Genomic DNA, 23,563 nt, shown 5'->3' on the forward strand with positions numbered 1-23,563 from the left:
TGAACTACAGCAACCCTGGAACAATTTTTTGCTCAGCCATGAAGCTAATTAGCTGACCCTGGGCTAATCATATCTCAGGCTAACCTAAACCACAGGATTATTGAGAGGCTAAAATGAGTGACTGCTATGTACAGTTTCGTTTTGAGCATGTGTCTATTCAGTTCTGGTCTAAGTTTTAGCTAAGGACTTAGGTCTAATCCTTGGTTCTATCAAAGCACTCTGACTTCTGTCCCTGACAAATCCTGCTCCATTGGTGTCGCTTGCTACACGACCATAAAGCAGAGACTGCATTCACACATAACGGCAAACCGTGGGTAGCTAAACCTGAGGTTAATTTTTGTAACTGCCAATCACATTGCAGACATTCATCAAACCATACCCTGGCAACCTCCAGTTTCAGGGCAGGGGAGCTCCTCCTTCTTCCTGGTCCCCAAGGCCACATCCCAGCAAGATCTGTAGCAATCGCTTCACCAAACTGTGGGCAAGGCATCAGAATGTCAGCAAGGTGGCAGCCATTGGCCACGATCTTCAAGGAAGCAAGCCGAGCACAATTGTGCCTTTTCAGAATGAACAGACCTCCCTCCCTCAGCAGGCAAAGGGCATTTAAATCCCTTTAGATGGCATTTAAGCCCTTCTCCTGACAGCAATTACACCACCACCCTCGTAAGAGCCCCACAACAACAGTCCCATACAAGCACAATTACTGGCAATGGGGGTATGGAGAGGGGCACTATTTTTCTGTTACTCCTCGAAGGGATCATGATGACCTCCTAGGAAGGAACATGTATATATGGGCAGGCAAAGGATCTTGGGGTCTGGTCCACTGTAACAAGGATACTGTTGTAATGGCAGAACTGGGCAAAACAGTCCAAGAACATCCAAGCAACTCCTACCCGCATGTTAGCTTGCCAGCCAAGGATTAGCCCTCTCATGAGAGGGCCAGTTCACTGGGGAGGACCAGAGGCTCCGTGACCTTTGGGCCTCCTTCAGACTGCACTGTCATGAGATAGGCCATCCAAGGGCCATGCTTCTGTGGGACCCCCTCCTCTCCAAGCAACCTTTTCATATTGCCAAGGTGTAGTGGCCACTCCATGTGTCCAGGCAGTCCCAAATGGACAGACTAGGGGAACAACAGGACTTGAAATAGATCTTTACTCTCATGCAAATTTCCCGAATTTGAACCGGTTGCGGCATATGCAGATTGGGCACCGTATGGAATCGCAGGTGAGGGAGCCCCGATTATTAGTGATCTCAGGAAAGTAGGGTGGCTGATGTGCCAAGGGACAACTAGACTGGCAGCTTGGTCTGCTTCTTTGTGGCAGGACAGGAAAGGGTGCTACCATGTAACTCATCCCTACAGCTTGCTTCTGTTGCGCAACCAGACTGGGCAGCAGTTGCCATCCATCCCATATGCATAACTCCGTGGCCTTTTACCCTTATGAAAGAGCAGTCCACTCCAGAACAGGATCCGTCACCATCACACAGGAAGAATCTCTCCTCTGACTGGAGGCAATTCTGCTCCTGCTGTACAGTTCTTTAAAACATAACACCAGAGATTGCATGAGTAACGCCAGAGACTGCATGCTTTTACCCAAGGAGACGAGGCTGGGTCCCCCTTCTCCAATTTCATTGTACAAAAAATAGAGCAGAGCCATTCAAGAATTCCTGGGTGGGGCTACCTTTTAAATCCGACTCCAGGTATTGCTGCGCTGCCAGATATTATCTTCGCAGCATTATAATTGGGTTGCCCGGTTTATGGTGCCCCCATGACTGCATGTGCTTGTGAACATAATTCTTTATCAGTTCACTTTTGGGAGACCAAAACATTGTAACTGTTGTATAAATGTTTGTGAGCCGCCCCAAGCAGTAATGTACTGGAGAGGCGGGGTATAAATATTTTAAATACATTAAATAAATAAATAAATAAATAAATAAATAAATAAATAAATAAATAACACATAGTGCCCATATTTCCAGCTTATCCCCTTTGTGTTATGATTGCCCAAGAGGGGGGGGGAAGACACAGTGAAAAGCGGACATCCCGCAATGTGACTTTTCACTTTGACAGGCTTAGAAGCTTGGGATGGGACAATGTGGCGTCTCTGTTGCTGGGCAACGGCTTGAAGAGTGCAGAGACAGGGGACAGGGCAAGTGATCGGAGAGGCGGCCAGCAAAAGGCATGGAGTTATGGAGTGGGCATGTTTCTGTCCGGGTCTGAGCCGCACTCTCTATGATTTCAGTTTCAGAAACAGCACAAAATTCTAGTCATGGTGGCATCTGCATTTGGACATAATGCTGCTCATGAACATCAGCAGCAGAACTTATTACAAACTGAAGGTTCAAACTGGAATTTGGTGAGGGAAACTGCAGGTCTCTTTTGCTATGAAACCACAGTTGCATACATTCAGACATATGCAAACCCCGTCCTCTGCCCCTGTCAACTCTGGTTTGGCATTATGTGAAGCACACAGGGGCAGAGATGGAATGTTTTTCAGCTACAGTCAATTTCTTTACATTGGGAGTTTAAAACAAGGAGCTCACTCACTCACTGCTCCTGCAGCTTCTTTCCTCTCCTCTCTTCTGTTTTGCTTCCTCTACTTCCTTCTCCTTTGCTTCATTTGAAATGGACTGTGCATTACTGGGCTCCATTTTGTTACTCACCTCATTCCTATCTTGCACCTGGAATAAGCAAGTATATCTGCTTATGAAGTCCTGTGAATACATCCTGTTTGTAGCTCTTGTGCAATGTAGCAAGCCCTGTCCAGCAAGTACAGCAGTTTTCAGTATATGGTTTCACAGTAGTATGGCTACAATTTTAGAAGAAGAAATTAAGTTCACTTATTCATTTGCACAGAGCACATTGTCAGTGTCTTCTTAGACCTTTGTTTTCATGAGAACATGAAAACCTATTAAGAGTTCAAACTATAAAAAGTCATCAACCTTTACAGAATTATTTCTTATTAATCCTATCGTTCTGCAGTTTTAGACCACCAGATCTTCAGTCATAAATTTAGTATTCATGCGAAGAAAAGAGCTATTAAAGAGCAAATCATCTAGATACTGAAATATTATATATTATCATCTGAGACAGATGTTTGAGTATCTCATATTAGCTTATTTAAACTGCACAGCCAGTCAAAGAATGATTAGATCCATGAGCAAATAAAATAATTAGAAAATTTCCCCCAAGTAAGATGAAAATCAGTAAGTATGTAATGAAGAATATTATTACATGTAATAGAAATCTTGAAGCCTGGTGGTATTTTTAGATATAAAATTTCAATTATGACCACAAAAAAAAAGAACCCCACCCTAATGCACTAATATATTATTGCAGAGGTTTAGGGTCTGTACAAAATTAGATCATAAAAAGCTCTTTGAAAGTTATACTTCTGTACGTGTGAGCATCAAGACCTTCTGTGAGACAAAATGATGAAAACAAATTATCCATTTGCCCCTTAATAGTTGTATGACAATTTGTCATATTTTTCAAAAGTTTGGTTCTGTTTGATATGTCAACACAAACTCCTTGGAAGCCTGCCAATCTCAAATTGATTATAATTGCTATAATTGGACATTTCAGACTCTGGGAAGTGAGGTCTCGCTTGGGTTTTTATTTGTGTGACAGAATAAAAGTCGGAGCCAATTTTTTAATCTATGCAAAGAGGGCTTTTTTAAAAAAATAGAAAATTCCAGTATGTGATGGTGCTTGTCTTACATCACCAGTTGTTTTCTATTTGCATGAATTAGAACATAACCATGGAATAAACCTTGAGATATTTTCTGTACAAATATTTAATGTTGTAGAATGAAACTCAAATCTTGCAAGAAATTTGCAACACTCTTGGGAGAATATGAAAATAAATGTTGTCAGGGATATTTGGAGGTTCCCTTTCGCATTTTGAAGTGATTTTCACTCATTCCTAAATACAGTACTAACATTGAATTGCATCTATCTATCTATCTATCTATTTAATACATTTATATACAACCCCAAACCAAAGTCTCGGGGTGGTTCAAAATCATAAAACAACAATACAAATAAATAAAACATTAAAATAAATTAAAAGTCCAAAAGCCTGCTTAAAACGAATACAGTTTACAATATTTAAAATTACAAAAGCTAAAAGGCCTGGTTAAAAAGATGAGTCTTCAAACATCTTTTAAAAACTGCTAGAGATGGGGAGAGTCTTATGTCAGTGGGAAGTGCATTCCAAAGTCTTGGAGCGACAACTGAGAAGGCTCGTCCCTGAGTGGCCATCAAACGACTTGAAGGTAGCCACAGACGGGCCTCCCTTGACGAACGCAGTGGACGATGGGGATCGTGCAGAAAGAAGTCGCTATCTTGAATACCGTGGGCCTAAGCTGTTTAGGGCTTTATAGGTTATAACCAGCACTTTGTATTTTGCCCGGAAACCTATTGGCAGCCAGTGTAACTCCTGTAATATAGGAATAATATGGTCTCTTCAAGATGACCCAGAGACCAACCTGGCTGCAGCATTCTGTACTAATCGTAGTTTCCGGACTATGTACAAAGGCAGCTCCACATAGAGCGCATTGCAGTAATCAAGTCCGGAGGTTACCAGCAAATGTACTACTGTTCTGAGGTCATGAATCTCAAGAAACAGACACAGTTAGCGTATCAACCGAAGCTGATAAAAAGCACTTCTGGCCACAACCTAAACCTGAGAAACCAGGGAGAGGCATGAATCCAGAAGCACTCCCAGACTGCGTACCTGTTCCTTCTGAGGAAATGTGACCCCACCTAGAACAGGCAGGTCAATATTGTTTCCCGAGGAATGACCCCGCACAACAAGTACTTCCGTCTTGTCTGGATTCAGTCTCAGTTTGTTATCCCTCATCCAGCCCATTACCACCTCCAGGCAGGCATTTAGGGAGGTTATGCCTTCTCCTGATGAGGTTGACAAGGAGAAATAGATTTGGGTGTCATTAGCGTACTGATAGCACCCAGAACCGAATCCCCTGATGATCTCTCCCAGCGGTTTCATGTAGATGTTAAAAAGCACTGGAGACAATATGGAGCCCTGAGGGGCCCCATATAAAAGCTCAGGTTTTGAAGAGCAACAGTCTCCAGGGGACACCATCTGGAATCTGCCCAAGAGATAGGAGCTGAACCACTGCAAAGCAGTGCCTCCTACACTCAACTCCTTCAGACGTTCCAGAACGAAACTATGGTTAATAGTACCAAAAGCTGCCGAGAGATCCAAAAGGACCAACAGAGTCACACTTCCTCCATCAAGTCCTAATTGGAGATCATACATCAGGCTGACCAAGGCAGTCTCCACCCTGTAGCCTGCCCAAAAACCAGTTTGAACTGGGTCTAGATAATCAGTTTCTTCCAAGACCACCAGGAGCTGGGAAGCCACCACCTTCTCAATCACCTTACCAAACCATTGGAGGTTGGAGACAGGCCTGTAGTTATTAAACTCTGAGGAAAGAATGAGTCTAATAATTGCCTCCTTTAAACAAGGGGGCATCCCTCAGAGAGGCATTAATAATTGCCACTAGGCCCTCCACAACAACCGCCCTGTCAGACGTGTAAGCCACATCAGGCAAGGATCAAGTAGACAGGTGGTAGGACGCACCCTTCCAAACAGCTTGTCCACATCCTTAGGAGTCACAAACTGAAACTGATCCAGTTTAAACACACACGAGGAGTTGCTGGATACCTCTGTGGAGTCGAAGTCTAAACTGGCCCAAATACAAGAGATTTTGTCCATGAAAAACTCGTAAAAATGTCACAATGGGTAACTGATGGATCCAAATTTTGATTCAAGGGAGCAGGGGGTTCTACTAGCCCCCTCACTTTTAACCCTAAAAAGCTCTGCTTGATGTGAGTTTGCAGAAGCAATACGGGCAGAAAAGAAGCGCTTCTTTGCTGCACGTATAGCCAGAGCATAGCTCTTTAAGTGCACTCTATGTTGTAATCTGTCGGATTCAAGTTGAGTCTTCCTCCACTTGAGTTCCAGTTGTCTACCTTGCCGCTTCAGCTCCTGCAGATCTTCCATATACCAAGGAGCCATTTTTGAAGCAAGGCTTCAAGGTGACTTACAAAAGTACAGAAAGAAGAACAATCAAGAGCTTGAACATATGAAGAGCTTGAATTCCTCCCAACCTGAGCAGAAAGGATGAGTGACAGGTGGCATGGAAAGACTGTAAGAGAACTAGATGTGCAGGTTTCATCCAGTATCCCTCAGTACAGCAACAGTGCTCCTTTTCTTGGCTTTGCAAACCTTAAAGCTTTATCGTAAACATGGCCACCAGCTACCCAGGAACAAATTAATAGTGGTAATGACAAAGATAACCAGAACAAGAGGTGGGACAGGCATTATGTTCCTCCTGCTTCACATTTAGTCAGAGTAGCAGATCTGGGCTACTCAGGACCAGAGCTGCTGAGTCGGGAGGACATCCAAAGCCTCAGATGCCCAGAGATTCCTGGGTTTACCCTCTCTTATCCAGAAATCTCTGGTTGTGAGAACAATCTTAGTGTGTGTTTTTTAAAAGAAACTTAAGTTTCTTTGATTTCTTGTACAGAGATAGGTTGAAATGGAGCCACACAACCCTGGCAGCAGTGTCTGCATAGCCACATATTTACTTCCCTCATGTTCAACACATGTCTTTGGAAGAAAATTCCGAATGTGGGAAGAGTGTATGGGTGGCCATGTTCCAAATCATGGGGAAAAACTCTCTCCACATCAGTGGTGGCCCATACAGGTGGAGCAGGGGCACAGAATAAAAACCAAAGGTGGTGCTCATACCCAATTTCCTTGCCTGTCCTGGCTGCCTCACTCTCATTTGCCTAGCTCTGCTGTAACATTATCCCTATGTGCATGGGCTGATCATTCACCCGGGTTAAGGAACTGGGCGAATGACCAGTCTGCACACCTGGAGTTAACATCACAGCAGGGCTAGGTGAGGGAGAGCAAGGCAGCCAGGACAGGGTGAGGAAAGCCACACCTCTGGCTCATTTTCCACCATCCCCCACCCTGCCTGTACAGGACACTAGTGCCAACTTTCAGTGCTTGCCTTTGCAGAGAAGCATTGAACGTGAGAAAAAGAGTAGACACAGCTACACATTTCACAGAACAGTGCACATTTCTTTCGCCCCTTTACCTGGGTAAGCCTACCCAGATTGTAATTGCCTGAAGAGGGCTGTAGTTCATATCCAAAGATCTTAAGTGCTTGGCTTTCAAGGTGAAACCACCACTATTTACTATTTTGCAGTAGGCAGCTTCAGCTTACAGTGTTCAGATGTTATGAAGATTTCTTAAATGTGGATCATTTACAATGCTGGTAAGTATTTGAAATTGTTCAGTTTTGGCTTCTTGTGTATACTGTAAAAGAATATTTGATATTTCAAGCTCCCACATTGATTAAAAAGGGGCAATGAAAAATAGCCTTCCTTTCTAATAATAAATTATAAGTATAATTATAATAATTATAACAATTATTCCAGAGAACACATGTCATTCCTTCTACTATACTAAACTTTTGCTAATACCCAATTATATTTCAATTTTATTAGTTGAAGGCTGATCAATCAACAAAGACATCTCCAGTTACCTGACCACCTCTGTCATACAAGTCCACTGTCATAGTAATGTATGGCAATGACATATAATTAAAGTTGCTTTTATCTAGCAAGGATGATCCATTTCTATGCAGATCACTCTGTACAAGCAACCAATGATACTGATGGAATATTTGGTAACCCCAACCAGCACACACCATCATCTTGGAGACACATGCTGTTTTATTTCTAAATCCAGTAGGGTTTCCTGGAGGATGTGGGGTTGAAGAGCATGTAGCTGCAGGTATTAATCCCATCTAGAAATGGGTATAATAGAACCCAGAACTGCCAGTATCCTTGAACTGTTATCCAGTTGCCCAAGATTTGACATCCACCTATCCACAATCTTTTGATTTGCCAACAAGTCTGTCAAGAAACTGCAGAGTACCAAAGCTGTGGTAGACTTCAAGCTATAATGTGATGTCATCAGATCTATTCAAGCTATAATGTGATGTCATATCTATTCCTCACTACAAAGATGGATCTTGAGAGTCTTCAGGGCCTTTGCCACTTTATAGGGGGCTCAGTTCTTATCTGGAAGTATTGGAGCAAGTGGTCTTCCTAGGAGTTGTCAAAGTGGTTCAGGATGAAGTGTTATAGCCCAAGTCACTCATCTTGGAGTGATAACCCTAACCCTTGGACCCTAACCCTAACCAGCCCAGTGGTCCAGACTAAGGCCTGTATCTTTGCCAGCAACTCCATTAATAGATTCCCTGCTACAAGGAATCTCAGAACACTGAGTGACCTGGCTATTCCTAAAGGAACAGGCCCAATTCCTTGTACTTTGTTCTCTGCCTTGGGAAAGACAGGAGAATATCCTGCATTTCCTATGGAAGACTATGTACAATGTTGATGTAATCCACAATGTTTGTCTTAATCAGTTGAATTGATTAATGGCCTCACACATATCCAATTTCTGCTACTTTGGAATGTTTTAGAAATATACACTAGATAGATTTACACAAGAAGTGATTTAATTGCTGTCTCACACAAATAGCTTAGTTTCTTCCTTCTCAAACACTTTTGACTTCTAACAACTCTTTGGGACAAAGGCACCAGGAGTGTTCTGGCAAGAGAAACTGCCCATCTACAGAGCTCAGAAAGAAACGTTGGTAGACTTACCATGAAGGGTTCTTTTTCAGAGTATAGGGAGGTCATCCTAATGTGACGGGTTTGTCAGCCTCTGCACGCTCCAGACAGGACCAATCAAAATTCAGGCGCTACTTATATAGTCAGGCATCTGTCACGCAAGCCCCAGTTCCAGGACTGTAGTAGAGAGAAAAGACAGAGGAGGAAAAAAGGCAACTGCCAAGAAAAAACAACCAGCACAACCACAGAGGTAAAGAACAGGTAAACTGAACCCTGGGAGTCGCCCCACCTCCCTTATAATAACGACCAAAAAACAGACACCCCCTATCCGCGGAAGGGCCAGACGACCTCCCTAAACCCTGAAAAAGAACCCTTCACGGTAAATCTATCAATGTTTCTTTTTCCATGGTATAGGGAGGTCATCCTAACGTGATGGGACATACCCAAGCCCACAGAAAATGAGAGGGAAGCGGATTGTTAAACCACCTGCTGCAACACCGTCCTCCCCGCTGCAGCCTGTGCTGCATGGAAGTCAGAATTTCTCTTCCAAGGGTGCCCGAGCTGAGAAAGCAGCCAAGGTACTAGCACTCCTAGTAGAATGAGCCGTGATCCCCAGTGGCACTGACAGATGCAGGGACTCATAGGCCAGAGCGATCACGGCCCTAATCCACTGACTCAAAGAAGCGTTAGTGATTCTAGAACCCATGGAAGAAGGGTGAAAAGATACAAATAAGGAATCAGTCTTCCTAAAGGTGCAGGTACGTCTTATATATATCTTAAGGGCTCTACGCACATCCAATGTGTGCCAGGACCTTTCCTTAGGGTGAGATGGCTTAGGACAAAAAGAGGGCAAGACCACCTCCTGATTCCTATGAAAAGAAGAATGTACTTTAGGTTGAAAGGTTGGATCCAATTTCAGGACCACAGCTTCTCTCTGAAAAATGCACAACTCCTTCCGCACAGACAAGGCAGCTAGCTCTGAGACTCTTCTGGCCGATGTGATAGCCACTAGAAAAACGAACTTAAAAGATAACAATTTCAGGGATGCTCCCCTGAGAGGCTCGAATGGGGACCTTGTCAGAGCATTTAAGACCTTGTTGAGATCCCAGGAAGGAAACCTATGCACAGGAAGAGGCGCCAAATTGTTAGCCCCACATAAAAATCTGCTAATATGAGGATGCAGATTCGAAGACCCAGGAGCAGACAAATTCAACACTGATGGCAAGGCCGAAGTTTGTTGGCGCAGGGTATTCGGACGAAGACCCATATCAAGACCAGGCTGTAAGAACCCCAGGACTTCCAAGACGCCAGTCGAAGGAGGGTGAACCCGGTGCTTAACTCCCCAAGAACAAAAAGCTGACCATATGGATTGATACACATGAGAAGTAGATGGTCTCCTTGAGGTCAGAATAGTGTCCTGCACCTGTTTAGAGTATCCTTTGGATACTAGTGCCCTGCGCTCAATCTCCATGCGTGGAGCTGCAACCATGCAGGGTCTGGATGAAACAAGGGCCCCTGTGAGAGAAGATTGGTCTCAAAGGAAGAGTCCAAGGTGGGAGTACAGACAGGGACAGTAGGTCCGAGAACCATGGTCTGCAAGGCCAGTAAAGAGCTATTAGAATGAGTTCGGCTCCCTCTGTAAGGAACTTGGCTATAACCAAAGATAGAATTGGAACTGGCAGAAAGGCAAACAGCAGACCTCGAGGCCAAGGTGAAGTGAGGGCATCCACTCCCTCTGCCTGATGACTATCTGATCGTGTGAAAAACCTGTCCAGTTTGGCATTGTTGCGAGACACAAACAGATCCAACTCCGGAATCCCCATCACATCCATTATCTGATCGAAGATAGCCGGGTGCAGGGCCCATTCTGCAGGATCCAACCACTGGCGGCTCAACCAGTCCGCCTGCAAATTTGCAACTCCGCTTAAATGTTCTGCTGCAACGGACCTTAGATGAAGCTCTGCCCAAGCAGCCGATTCGATTCCCTCATGAGAGCCCTGGATTTGGTGCCCCCCTGATGACTGATGTGTGGCTTTGTAGTTATGTTGTCCGTTCTTATGAGTACATGCCGTTCCTCCACCAGACTCTGGAAATGAAGAAGAGCCAGGTGGATGGCTTTCAACTCAAGCCAATTTGTTCTGCAGATCCCCTTGGGACCACAGTCCCTGTGCATGGTGCGAGAGACAATGAGCCCCCCAGCCGAAGAGACTTGCGTCTGCTGTGACTATCAGCTTGTCTAGTGTCTCCATGGAAGGCCTCTTCCCAGGGCTGGTAACAACCACCATTCGAGGGAGGCCTTGACCTTGCGATGTAGCTGGACTTTCAAACGTTTCTTTTCCATAATCTCTGATTGGAAAGGAAGAATGGCCCACTGAAGCGGCCTGGAATGCCACCTCGCCCATGGTGTGCATTCCAGAGCCGCTATCATCAACGCCATGATCTGAGCGAGAGTAATCAGATAACAACTGTGCTTGTATAGCAACGGAGCGATGAAGGCAACGATCTTTTGCTGATGCTGTGGAGTCAGAGATACCATGGCTGTCAGAATACTGAATGAAGCCCCCAGGTGTTGAAGACACTGAGATGGTTGAAGATGGCTTTTCTGATGGTTGATGATGAAGCCGTGCATTTCCAAAATCTGGACCATCTGCTGCACATTCTGGGTAGCAAGCTGCCGTGACGAAGACCGAAGGAGCAGATCGTCTAGCTATGGATGTATATGGATCCCCTGGGTGCGGATGTGACCTACTACTGCCACCATCAGCTTGGTAAACACCCGAGGAGCCGAGGAGAGTCTGAATGGGAAAGCCCTGTACTGATACTGGTTCTGATCATAAAAGAACCTCAGGAAACCATGCGAAAAGGCCTCTTCCTGACATAGAGGTTCAGGCGTTTTAGATCCAGAATCACACACCATGTCTCGTCCTTTTTGGGAACTAAAAAGATCAAGGAAAAGACGCCTACACATGACACTGTCAATGGTATGGGCTCTATAGCATAAATGTCCAACAAATGTTGGATGGCTTAATCCATCAACAACCATTTTGACCTAATCTTGGATGTTGGTGTTACCAAATAAAAATTGGGAGGAGGAGTCAAAAATTCTATGGTGCACCCCTGACGGACCGTCCAAAGAACCCATTGATCGGAGGAGGTTGCCGCCCAGGTCCCCGCAAAGTCGAGAAACCTACCCCCAACTGGAAGCGCGCCATTACTTATGATTCTGTTGACCGGCAGTGTTGGGGAAAGTTCTGGACTGGAATCTGGTGGAACCTCTGCCACGATTGTTCCAGGGTTGACGCCAGGCAGGTCTAAAGGACTGACCTCAGTTATCTCTAGAGTTGTCTCTGAACTGACCTCCTGGTGGTTGAGTTAAAGCCCTGTTGGGACGAAAGGAAGATTGAAAAGACTTCCCTCAAAAGGACTGATGGAACTCCCTACACCCCCCAGGCATCGCCTTTTTCTTATCCTTTGTTTCAATCAAAAGTTGCTCCAAGGACTCCCCAAATAATTTCGCCCCAGAGAAAGGGGTTGCTGCCAAGGTAACCTTAGACTTGGCATCCGCATGCCAATTTTTAAGCCACAAGCCTCTTCGAACTGATACACCCGCAGCCATTGCCCTGGAAGCATGCTGAATGCAGTCCAGGGAGGGATCCGCCATGAAAGCAGAAGTTTTAGCCAGCTTATATACCCCCTGATGCAGAACCACATTTTCTGGAGGAATAAGCTTAATAAACTCCTTCGTCCAAAGGATGGATGCCCTGGCAAAAATTGAATTTGTTGCCGCCACCCTGATAACTATGGCAGAAGCCTCATGACCTTTGCGTAGCATGTGGTCTGCCTTCTTGTCCTCCGGAAACTTCAGGTGTTCCTCACCTTCCTTGTTCAGCAAGGCCCCCGACACCAGTTGTGGAATGGGCGTATCTACTACGGGAACTGCTATAACAGACATAATGTCATTAGGCAGGTTATATAACTTTTTAGGTATCGACAAGGTAGGCTTGGAAGACATGGGAACACCCCATTCGGCTAACATTACATCTTTAAATAATGTTGGAAATGGTACCGTAGCGGCTGAAGCTGCAGTTGAAGGGAAAACATCCTGATCCAATCCAGATGTAGAGACAGACCCTGTTTCCAGAGCCACATCTTTAATGACTCTTTTGGCCTTGGCCAACAGAACCTCATACTCAGATAAAGAAAAAAGGTGCGTAGTACTAGGCTTTTCTGCAGGTGTCTGTTCATCAGACAATTCCCCCTCTTCCTTCTCAGATTCAGATGAAAAGGAATCTGAAGAAACAGGTAATGCAGTCTTTGTACACCTTGGAAGAGGCTGTAGGGGTATAGGTATCTGAGCAACTGCAAGTAAAGCTGGTAATGAAGAAACAGGCAGTGCACCTGTTCCATCAGGAACTGGAATCGGTGTTGGCACAAGATTGCCTAGCCACATTTGCTGGCTCCTCCTCCGAAGAGGAAGACCTGGGCTGTCTCCTCTTACGAAAATATCTGTTCCGCTTCCCCAAGAATCTCTCCCTCTCACCATGAGGAATGGCCCACCTTGCAGGGCTAGAGTCAGGGGAAGATGAAAAAGAGAGGGGACTCGTACGTCCTTGTCTTGAACATGGAACAGAAGGACCAGATATTCCTGGAGTGAGAGTTGTGCCCAAAAGAGGAGCAACAACAGACAGGCACTGCCTTGATATAAAATCACCCAGCCATTGTGCCACATCGTGGGGAGACATTCAGCCCCTGCGGAATACTCCCAAAAGGAGGGACTGGCCAAACTGGATTTGCTGGCAATAAGGGTCTTGAGGAGGGCAAGGCAGGTCCTCAGAGACCTTCGGACCCAGAGGCGGGTCAGCCCTAGGGGCTATGTTAGTAGTCAGCAACGGACCCCACAGGGTCTCTTGCGGCAAAACCAGACCCCCAAGGGGATCTATGGAACACTTAGAACCATAACTAGTAGTGCTCTGCCCCAGAGAAAACCATATCGTAAAGAAACCACATTGGCAGGGGCTAGCGAAAACGATTCCTAACTGGTAGAGCTCTGCACCATTCCAGGAGCGCTTTCCCCAACAGCCAAAGCTGTAACCAAAATGGCCAGCGGCAAGGGAAGGGGCGGGAAAATATTGGGCTGCTGCCCTCATACCACTTGGATTTGCAACCGCTCACTGAGGGGAACTGCCGGCGCCCGCTTGTGCCTCCTTGCCTTTTTATCACCTCCCGATTGTTTGAGATGCTTAGTTTTCTTAGCCACTTTCTTGGGCGGGGAGGTATGAGCGGTGAGATCAACAGCCGACAACAAAGCCCCGGTTGGCACAGACAAACCACCTGGCTGAAGAAGAGAGATCGCAAGAGCCTCTGAGGCGGGAATCAGCGCCCCTCCGGGTTCCTCTCCCCGAGACTCTGAAGAGGGACCCTCCGAGAGAGCCCCTTTCAAAAGGCCTCCAACCTGAGACATTTCCATAAGTCAAGCCTTTTTCAAAGACAATTTGAAAATAATAGGGAAAATAACAAATATTTTTATCTTTTAGAAAAATCGGACTCCCTTCCCTTCCTTGCACACAGAAGAAATAGAAAGGAAAGCAGCCTAAACAGCCTGAATAGCCTGAATAATAAAAATTTTGAGAATTAAACACTCCAACAACGCACTGTCTAAGAGCAAGACAGGACTGGAACTGGGGCTTGAGTGACAGATGCCTGACTATATAAGTTGCGCCTGAATTTTGATTGGTCCTGTCTGGAGCATGCAATAGCAATAGCAATAGCACTTACATTTATATACCGCTCTATAGCCGGAGCTCTCTAAGCGGTTTACAATGATTTAGCATATTGCCCCCAACATTCTGGGTGCTCATTTTACCGACCTCGGAAGGATGGAAGGCTGAGTCAACCTTGAGCCCCTGGTCAGGATCGAACTTGTAACCTTCTGGTTACAGGGCGGCAGTTTTACCACTGCGCCACCAGGGGCTCTTCAGAGGCTGACAAACCCATCACGTTAGGATGACCTCCCTATAGCATGGAAAAATGCAGATTGTTTTAAGAACACAAGAATACTATGTTTCCTGATAGCACTGACTGACACTACATCAGGAGATGGCCTTCATCTCCTCCAGTCTTCCTCTGGCAAACAAACAATTGTCATGTGTGAGAAGCTTTATGGCACAAGCTATTGGCATTCTTGAGACTCATGATGGATGTTTGCTAGCTTGAAAGAACATGATGTTGAACTCAAATGATCTAACAACTATAAGAATCCAGCTCTTTGGATATGGCTTCAGCAACCATTGCCTAACAAGCAATACTTGTTCATGTGTGCATCCCAAGTACCTGCTATCTAACTGCAGAGCTAGCAGAGGTCCTTGTCCAGCAGACAAGATTCTTGCCACGGGGCGAGGAATCAAGAGCTATCTCTGTCTGTCAACCTCAGCACCCATGATTCCATCTGAAGCCTGCCTTACAACACTCACCAGCCTTGTACCAAGTCTATTTGGTCACGTCTAGATCCAGTAATATGCTTGCCTGAGAAGATTCAGCCTTTGCTCCCCCTCCTCCTCCCTGCTAAACCCTGGCGCTCTGCCATCCCCCTTCCAAGCAACTCCCTCTCCCTTCTTCTTTTCAGTCTCTCTATCTCTTGTTAGTTAGAGTAATTACTGAGATCACATGCATGCAACACATATGATAGGAATTTTCACACTACACTATGGCTAGAAATATGTTTGATTTGTTTGCTTTATTTGATTGGCATTCATACCTCTATGACCAATTTGCCTTAATAAAGCCCATTGAACTTTATTAGTGTATCTGTTTGTCTTTCTATTTGCACATCCAGATCACACAAAAAGAACCCGTGCCACCAGGTGGCAGGAGTGAACAAGCTGCATTTTCACTACTGCTAGCTCCGGCACATATACCAAGTACAAAATCAGGCTTGGCTCACAACATATTTCCAGCCCATCTTCACCTTGGCAACCTCTAGTTCTGCTACCTTCCATGGCCACTCTCCACTGTCACCTTCTTGCTTCACATGATGCTACATATGTGATTATTTGCCTAAGCCAGGGCATTTGGGTATGATAAGATAAATTCCAAAAAACTTGCTTCTCTCCAATTGGGTGATCAAGACTATCTATTTGGTCTCATTAAGACCATCTAATCTGCTTCTACTTATGAAGATTACTGGATCTAAGTCATATGTTAAATGGAAATTATTAAGTGATGTATATAGACACAGTGACAACAGTCCAACACTCTGCTTAGTGGCTGATATATCAATTCATGAAGTGTGTGCTCCTCCAGTCCCCGTGTGTAACCCTCCCATTCCTGCTGTGTGAGCACTGTTGCACAAGGGTCTTCAGAGTGCTCCCCTCACTCCAGAAGGGCTCTGCAAGGTCATACATATCTCACCGACTCTCAGTGAAGTGTTTCCAGACTTGTAGAGGCCTTCCGGAGAATGGGGAATGTGTCAGACTCTTAATGGCTCTTGTGCAGCAGCACTTGTGCAGGGGGAATGGGAGAGTTGCACAAGGGCTCTTGACATATCCCTGCAGTTCCTTGAAACATGCACTCTTTATCAGTTGCGAAGTCAGTCAGTGTGTTCAAGTCCACGGATTTATTTTTATTTCTCTGTGTAATCAGCTTTGGAACTTTTATTGAAAAGCAATATATAAACATTATTATTATTATTATTAGTAGTAGTAGTAGTAGTAAAGGAGATATGGCCCATGGCCTGCATATTTGCAGCATCCCATGCTGCCTGTGCCTAATGCTCTCTTCAACTCTCTAATGGTCTCTGCAAGATATAAGATTACCTGAACCAGCCAAAATTGGGCTCTTACTAAATACTTTGCCTAAGCATTGTGAAAACATTATTAACTTCCTGCAAATAAAGGAGAATGTGACTTTAAGTTTTGCACAAGAACATTGCAGTTTGATCAGAGATAATACATGGAAAGGGAAAAAACAGTACAAAATTATGCTCATAAACTTACTAATGGCAGGCAATGTGTTATGTGTAGAAGTACTTCACATTTAAAGAGTACATGTCCTAACAGAGAAAAGAAAAAAACCATTTCCAAGAGAGGAAAAAAGATAGGGATAAATCTCAGAAAGTTTGGTTTTTAATAAAACTTCTTCATCTAAACATGTAAGTAAAGAAGTTGTGAATAACCGAAAGGTGTGTACTGCAAGAGAAGTTATTTTCAGAATTAATACAAACCAGAATAAAAACAAGATATTTGTAGACAGTGGAGCAACTTCACATTTCTTTAACAATCTAAAGGATTTCTCAGACAATGATATGAACTATGAAGTTGAAATATTCTTAGCAAATGGTCAATCAATTTCTGCAGAAGGAAAAGGCACAGTTCTTCTAAAATGTAATGGAGTAGGTGAAGTAAATGAAGTAAGCATTCCAGAAGCCTATTATGTGCCATGTTTGCAGAATAGTTTACTGAGTGTGAAAACAGTTACAAAAAGGGGCTGTAGAATTATTTTTAGAAGAAATCACTATGTTAAACGAGATAAGCTTTATGAAGTTGATTGTAGAAGAGAGTTGGCAAATGTAGCAAGTGACTGTGTACACAAAGACTGCATAACCTTATGGCATCATAGGATGGGTCATCGAAGTAAAGATAGCATCTTCAAGCTGGAAAAGGAGCAGTTGGAGAGATAAATAAAAATAAAGCCATGCAAGTTTGAAAGCAGGTGCATTGAGTGTGTTAGAGCGAATGCTTTCAGAACTATTAACATGGAAATTCAATCTAGTGAGGTCTTGGACTGATCCGTATTGATGTTTGTAGTCCCTTTCCCGTGAAAACAACAGAGAGAAATTTGTATTTTCTGACTTTTATTTATGACTTTTCTTACTCTCTCTGTGTGTATGTATGTGTGTGTGTGTTTGCTGAAGGAGAAAAGTGAAGTATTGATGAAACTCAGAGAGTAAGTGAGCTAACAGATTTGGGAAGAAACCTAAGACTTTACACAATAACAATGGTGGTGAATCTTGTGGAAATGACATTGAGCAGTATTTAAAGGAACTGGGAAATAAGCATGAAAGAACTATGCCCTATACTCCTATATATACTCCTATATAAGGCAAAGGGGTCGCTGAGAGGAAAAATAAGACTTTACATGAAATATGTAGAAATATGCTACTTTACACAGGACTTGGAGAATAAGTAGGGGGGTGCTATCAAGACAGAAACATATCTACAAAATAGATTACCTACTAAAACCAAGTTTTTAACTCTTTTTGAATTGTGGAATGGAAAAAACCCGGTTTAAAGCACATCAAAGTGTTCAGAAGTAAAGTGTACACCAGTGGTTCCCAACCAGGGTTCCTCCAGATGTTGCTGAACTAAAACTTCCATCATTCTCAGCTACAATTTATTGTGGTTGGGGGTGATGAGATTTGTTGTTCAGCAACGTCTGGAGGAACCCTGGTTGGAAACCACTGGTATACACTGGGGCGCAGGCAGTCCCTTAGGTATCCAGGGCCCAAACCATTAAGGGCTCTAAAGGTCAAAACCGCACCTTGAATTGGACCCAGAGGTGCACCTAGGTAATTTTGGAGCCTGGACCTAAAGGCCTTTGGAGCCCCCCCCCCGCTGCAAGTTAAGCATCATTTTTTTAAACATGTATGTTATTGAGGGCACAAACCACACCACCCAGGACAGACTAAAGAGGATTTGGGGGGGGGGCAGGGGCTACGGAGGCCCTAGACTTCAGCCCTGAAGTCCAGGGGTAAGAACGCCTCCGATTGGACCTGAAAACAAACTGGCAGCCAGTGCAGCTCTTTCAAAATGGATGTGATGTGAGCCCAGCGGGCAGCTCCAGATAAAATCCTAGCTGTCACATTTTGCACTAGCTGCAGTTTCCGAATATTCTTCAAGGGCAGCCCCACGTTACAGCAATCCAGCCGTGATGTTACTAAGGCATGGGTAATCATCAGTTCTGTAGACTGATTGGTCAGTTTGTTTTTCTTACTGGATATTTGAGACTGTTATTTTTCTGTTAGGATGATCTCTGAGTGAAATAAACCATAAACCAGTCCTATTCTCTCAGGGTGTTAGAACTATTGTTTATGATTTGGTAAAAGTTAAGTAATAAACCATAGTAACTTTGTTCAATAAACTTAAGAAGCCCCAGTTTCCACGCTGTTACACTCCACCACATAAACAACAATGAATATAACACAATGAATATAACACATTCACTAATCCTCCATTTCCCCACCAGTCTCTGCCACTTCCTGTTTCTGCTGCACATACCACTGTGATCTGTAGTATTGTGTGAATATATGTAAGCAATTACACTACAGTGGAGGTTAGAAACTCATGTTTCAGGTGAAATTTTCTGGAACAGCATATTGGAAAGTTTCTTGTTGCAAGCCAATGAAATAGGAAATGGTGGCCTGGTTATTTTGATTTATCACAATTTGAGAAATGTTCACTGAAAAGAACTGCTGGCTTCAGCTATATTTCTAATCAAAACTGACAAATAGTGCAGTCTAGATCCCCTTAACTGCCTGTTGTGCAGAGGGGGCTAGATTTTACTCCTTTTTAGAGAATACAGTTTTTACCAGTTGCAAAGTTTACCATTGCCACTTCTGAGCACAATTCAGATGGTTGATAATGCCACTGACTACATTTGCGACAGCAAAGCCCAATGGAGTTCACTTCTGACAACTGGCTTTTACCACTGCATATATATTTAGGATCTCTCAGCAGTTCTCTCTCCTTTGGGATACCAATTATGTCCTTTTTCTAAGAGCCTCTTCCAAATTAAGGCCCTTGAGCTACCACTGCTGGATTAGCAACCATAAATGTTATTACTCTTCCATGACTCTATATAACACATTGTGTGTTCCCACAGGTAAGGCCTGTCAGAATAGACAGACCTGGACCCTGGGGATATGTAAAGTGGAAGATGGATATATTTCAGTGAAATCCCAAACTGGAGACTGTTGGAGAAAGATATATGTGCAGCTGGTAAAGTCCAGATGCCTTGAAAAGATGGGGGGCAGAGGATTAGAACAACACGGGTCTGCAATAGTTATCAATAAATAAGATTGCAGTGATCTGCAGGTTCAAAGAAGAATCACATAAATCCATGTCTTGAACTCAGGATATAAACAATGAAGGGAAAGAAGCATCACTGGACTCATGGAAGCCTCCAGCACATTCTCCCCATGCTTCTGCATATTTATACAGCCTCCAGAGAAGCAGAAGACACATAATCCATCATGGCAGAATGGAAGAAAGGTGTTCAGAAATTGCTCCATGTCAGGATCTCATGCTTGGAACACCATCTAAACTATGATAGCTAGTTTTCAAAAAGCCTTATCTGTACATTAAATCATTTTCCACTTCAAAGGTAGAAACAAGGCAAAGGGTAGATAAACACTCAAGGGTGGCTCCAGAGGGTAGGGGTCAGGGCAACACGTTAAAACATTTTTTTTCCTCCCACTGCAAGTTGTTTCTTGTTATTTAGAAGAGGGATTCTCAACGTTGGGCCCCCAGATATTATTGGACTTCAGCTCCCATAATCCCAGTGGCCTTTGGTTGGGGATTATGGGAGTTGAAGTCCAATAACATCTGGGGACCCAACACTGAGAATCCCTGATCTAGAACCACTTAAGCACAAGCAAAGTTCCACTCATGTAGTGGGACTTCCCCATCCTCATGCTGTTGTTCTTTGTGTTCAAACAAATCTAATCTTGAGGGTTTAGGGGGAACTCTCTAGAACAGTGTATCATGGGGAAACAGGATGGGCTGAAAAGGGAGAGTAGAATGGCCTTGCCATCTCTTGCTCCATCTCGCCTCACTTTAGTAGGGATTCAGTGAGGAGCCAGTTCAACCCAGAGGTCTGCAGCATCATATCTAATTTGGTCATTAATCTCATGTGAAAAGGAAGATGGAGAAGGTAATTGTACTTTTAAAAATATATATGTAATACTGAAGCAATTGATTACAGCACCAAGATACTGTACTGAAACCTTGTGAGAAAGGAGGATAGGTCACTGTAATTTTATAGTGCATACTAAAGTCACTCGTAGCTTTCGGCTCCCACAGTCAAATATTTCAAGGCAGGAGAAAGAATGATTAGATTTTATTCATCAGTGCTGAGGGATGTTGGGGGGGCGGGGGGAGAAAGTAGTGCCAACCAATCTGGCTTTCCCAGAATTTCAGAATATTGGATGTGTAGTGTCTTTCTAAATACAATGTCTACATAGTTGCACACTTTGATGTGGTACTGGTCAAAATTCAATAGCATCATCCACAGAAAACTCCTAAGAAGAGTCAATGAGACTATGGCATGTTTTATGAAGCATGAGGTTACAGAGGAAAGTGCTTACTTTTAAAAGTGGCATAATCTCTCAGCAGTGAAAATTCTGCTTCCAGAATATAATTCCTAGGAGAAAAAATATCCACATCTGCTCTTGGTAGGGCAGTGCCAAACCATGTAGTCATTGTCAGTGAGAAATTATAGCTTTGCTTGCCCATATGGAGTTTTACAGTGACAGTGTCTGTTTGGGTTTTTTCTTCTTCCCCTTTTTTCCTTTTTTAATAGCTAAATTCACTATCAGGAGAGACTTCAAAGTCAAAGTTATTCTTGCAACTTCAAAGTCTCTGACTGAAACTAAAAGATACGGTTAAGTTGTTTGTATACAAATATGCAGCAATTAAGAAGAAATAAAATTCTTCCCAACATCTTTAGTTGCCATGGCAACTTGCCTCCGCTCCACTTCATTTAGATAAATAAATCCAGAAGCTAATAAGAATAAGCTTTAACAATTTTGTGCCAAGTGGTATGTTTAGAACATTATGTGCTTTCTTGAAATCAGTATTATATAAAATGAATTAAGACTGTATTAGTTCTTCATTAAAATGAATCTGTGCACTGAAATAAAAGTAGAAGCATATTCATATCACATTACCTCAATATAACAGAGCCCCACACTAACCCCCCAACCCAAAATATGCCACCAGTCCATGCCAAGGACAGGGAGGCGGGAAATGAAGAGATGTGTTCATCAAACAGTAGCTCATCATGTCCCATGGCAAAGTTCTTGAATATTGAGAGTGTAACAAGCATGGGGTCTTGCTATTCAAACAACTTGGGCCCCTAAATAGCTTGGGCCTGGGTACCATAGGGACCTCCTGCACCCAGTTGAATCTACCCTGACTAGGTCAGCTGGGGGGCCTCTGTTCCAAATTCTGGCACCTGCTGAAGCTTGTTTGCCAAGCATGAGGGATAGGGCCTTCTCAGTGATTGCCCCCAGGCAATGGAACTCACTCTCAGATGAGATCCACATAAGTCCCTTTCTCCCAGTCTTTCATAGGACATTGAAGAGTATATTTTTAATGCAGGCTTTTGACCAGTGAATAGCCCCTCTTTCTCCTTTAGTGATTATAGCTGTTTCTGCTTTATTTTGAAAATGCTTTTCTTGAAATGTTAATACTGTTTTTAATTTGTTATTCACCAACCTGGGGTCTTCGGGGAAAGGCTGGAATAGATATGTGATTAATTGATTAAGTAATTACATTACATTAAACATTTAGAGATATTGTCAAAGTTCACGTTCCTCAACAACTTCATCTGCAAACCTCTACAACTTCATCCTCAACTCAAGAAGTGAGCCATATGACCCCAAGTTCTCAGCCAGGTGCATCTGAATCTGAGAACTCCTTCTTTCACACACACCCTCCTTCTTCAAAGTCCCCTCCATCCACTCATCCACACCTCCAACTTCCCTTTCCCTCTCCTATAGGGGTACCAGGTGCTCCCTGCAAAATATTCCCACTTCCCCTTTAAATCCCCCACCCATCAGGCTGGAACTTTACAGCAAAGTATCAGACAATTCAGTCATAGTATATCATGGTCCTATAGCTTGAATATTTTTAAAGGCATCCATTGTTTAAAGATGCCTCATTTACTCACTCCCTTGTTCAGAATAATCAGTAGAAAGCAGAAGCCAGTATGCCCAGGGGCCACGTAGGTAGGAGACTCATCCAGGCCAACCCCTTAGCTTCCTTCCTAGTCCAGAACTGGGCTGGGTGGGACCATGTGTGCAGGGGGTGTAGGGTACTCGCCCCTGCAGATTTCAGATGGCTTGGTACTGACCTCTCCCCCACCCCAACTGTTCCTGCCACATGGTCTTGGAGACCGAAAGAGGAAACTGTCCTAGAAAGCAGACTGCAAGGTTTGACTTAATCCAAAAAGACAGTGTTTTCTAGGAGGAATCTGGCCCATTTTCTGAATGAGTTTGAAAATGTCAAGCAAACTTCATTAATAAGATAAACTAAAACCATCAATTACCTTACCTCTATAATTATTTAAAGTATCGCAGAATTCTTTATACTCTCCTAGCTACTCATCTACCTTGTCTCTCTGCTGGCTCTCGCTGGAGGGATGAAGGGATGGAGGTCTCTCTCTTTTTCATTCCCTTCCCCAGTTGGGAACACAGAAGTCACTTCTGAAAAGCAGCTATTTCTAGAATTCAGCTGGTTATTTTCTGCTGCAGGTTGCAATGACAATACATAAATATTGTATTTACCTGAATCCAAGACTAGATTTTTTTCCAAGTATTTTTAATGTTTTATTCTTTTCTGCTACAGGTTGCCATGAAAATAAATCAACACTGTATTATTCACCTGAATCCAAAACTAGGTTTTCCCCCCAAGTATTTTTTATACTATAAATTGGGAGGTCATTTTAAATTCAGAGTTCTATTGCTGTATTTAACCTCTGCTTTTTAAGGGGATTGTTAAATTCAGAGTCATCTTCGATTTGAGTAAATATGGTACATAAGATGAATAAGAAAAGCTTGTCACTGCCTTCAAACTATTGGCGCATCATGTTACATTTTGGAAAATCTAT

General features: G+C 43.6%; 1 long non-coding RNA gene across 1 annotated transcript; it reads right to left on the reverse strand.

Annotated features, from left to right (window-relative positions):
* Window positions 1–1,088: 1,088 nt before the first annotated feature.
* Window positions 1,089–22,706, reverse strand: LOC128352870 (uncharacterized). The gene is made up of 3 exons (XR_008320668.1): window positions 22,625–22,706; window positions 2,662–2,807; window positions 1,089–1,534 (listed from the first exon to the last, which is right to left on the reverse strand). It is a non-coding gene; the product is annotated as an uncharacterized LOC128352870 (long non-coding RNA).
* Between the last annotated feature and the right edge of the window lie 857 nt (window positions 22,707–23,563).

This window comes from Hemicordylus capensis, chromosome 4, assembly GCF_027244095.1.
Source record: "Hemicordylus capensis ecotype Gifberg chromosome 4, rHemCap1.1.pri, whole genome shotgun sequence".
NCBI lineage: Eukaryota > Metazoa > Chordata > Lepidosauria > Squamata > Cordylidae > Hemicordylus > Hemicordylus capensis.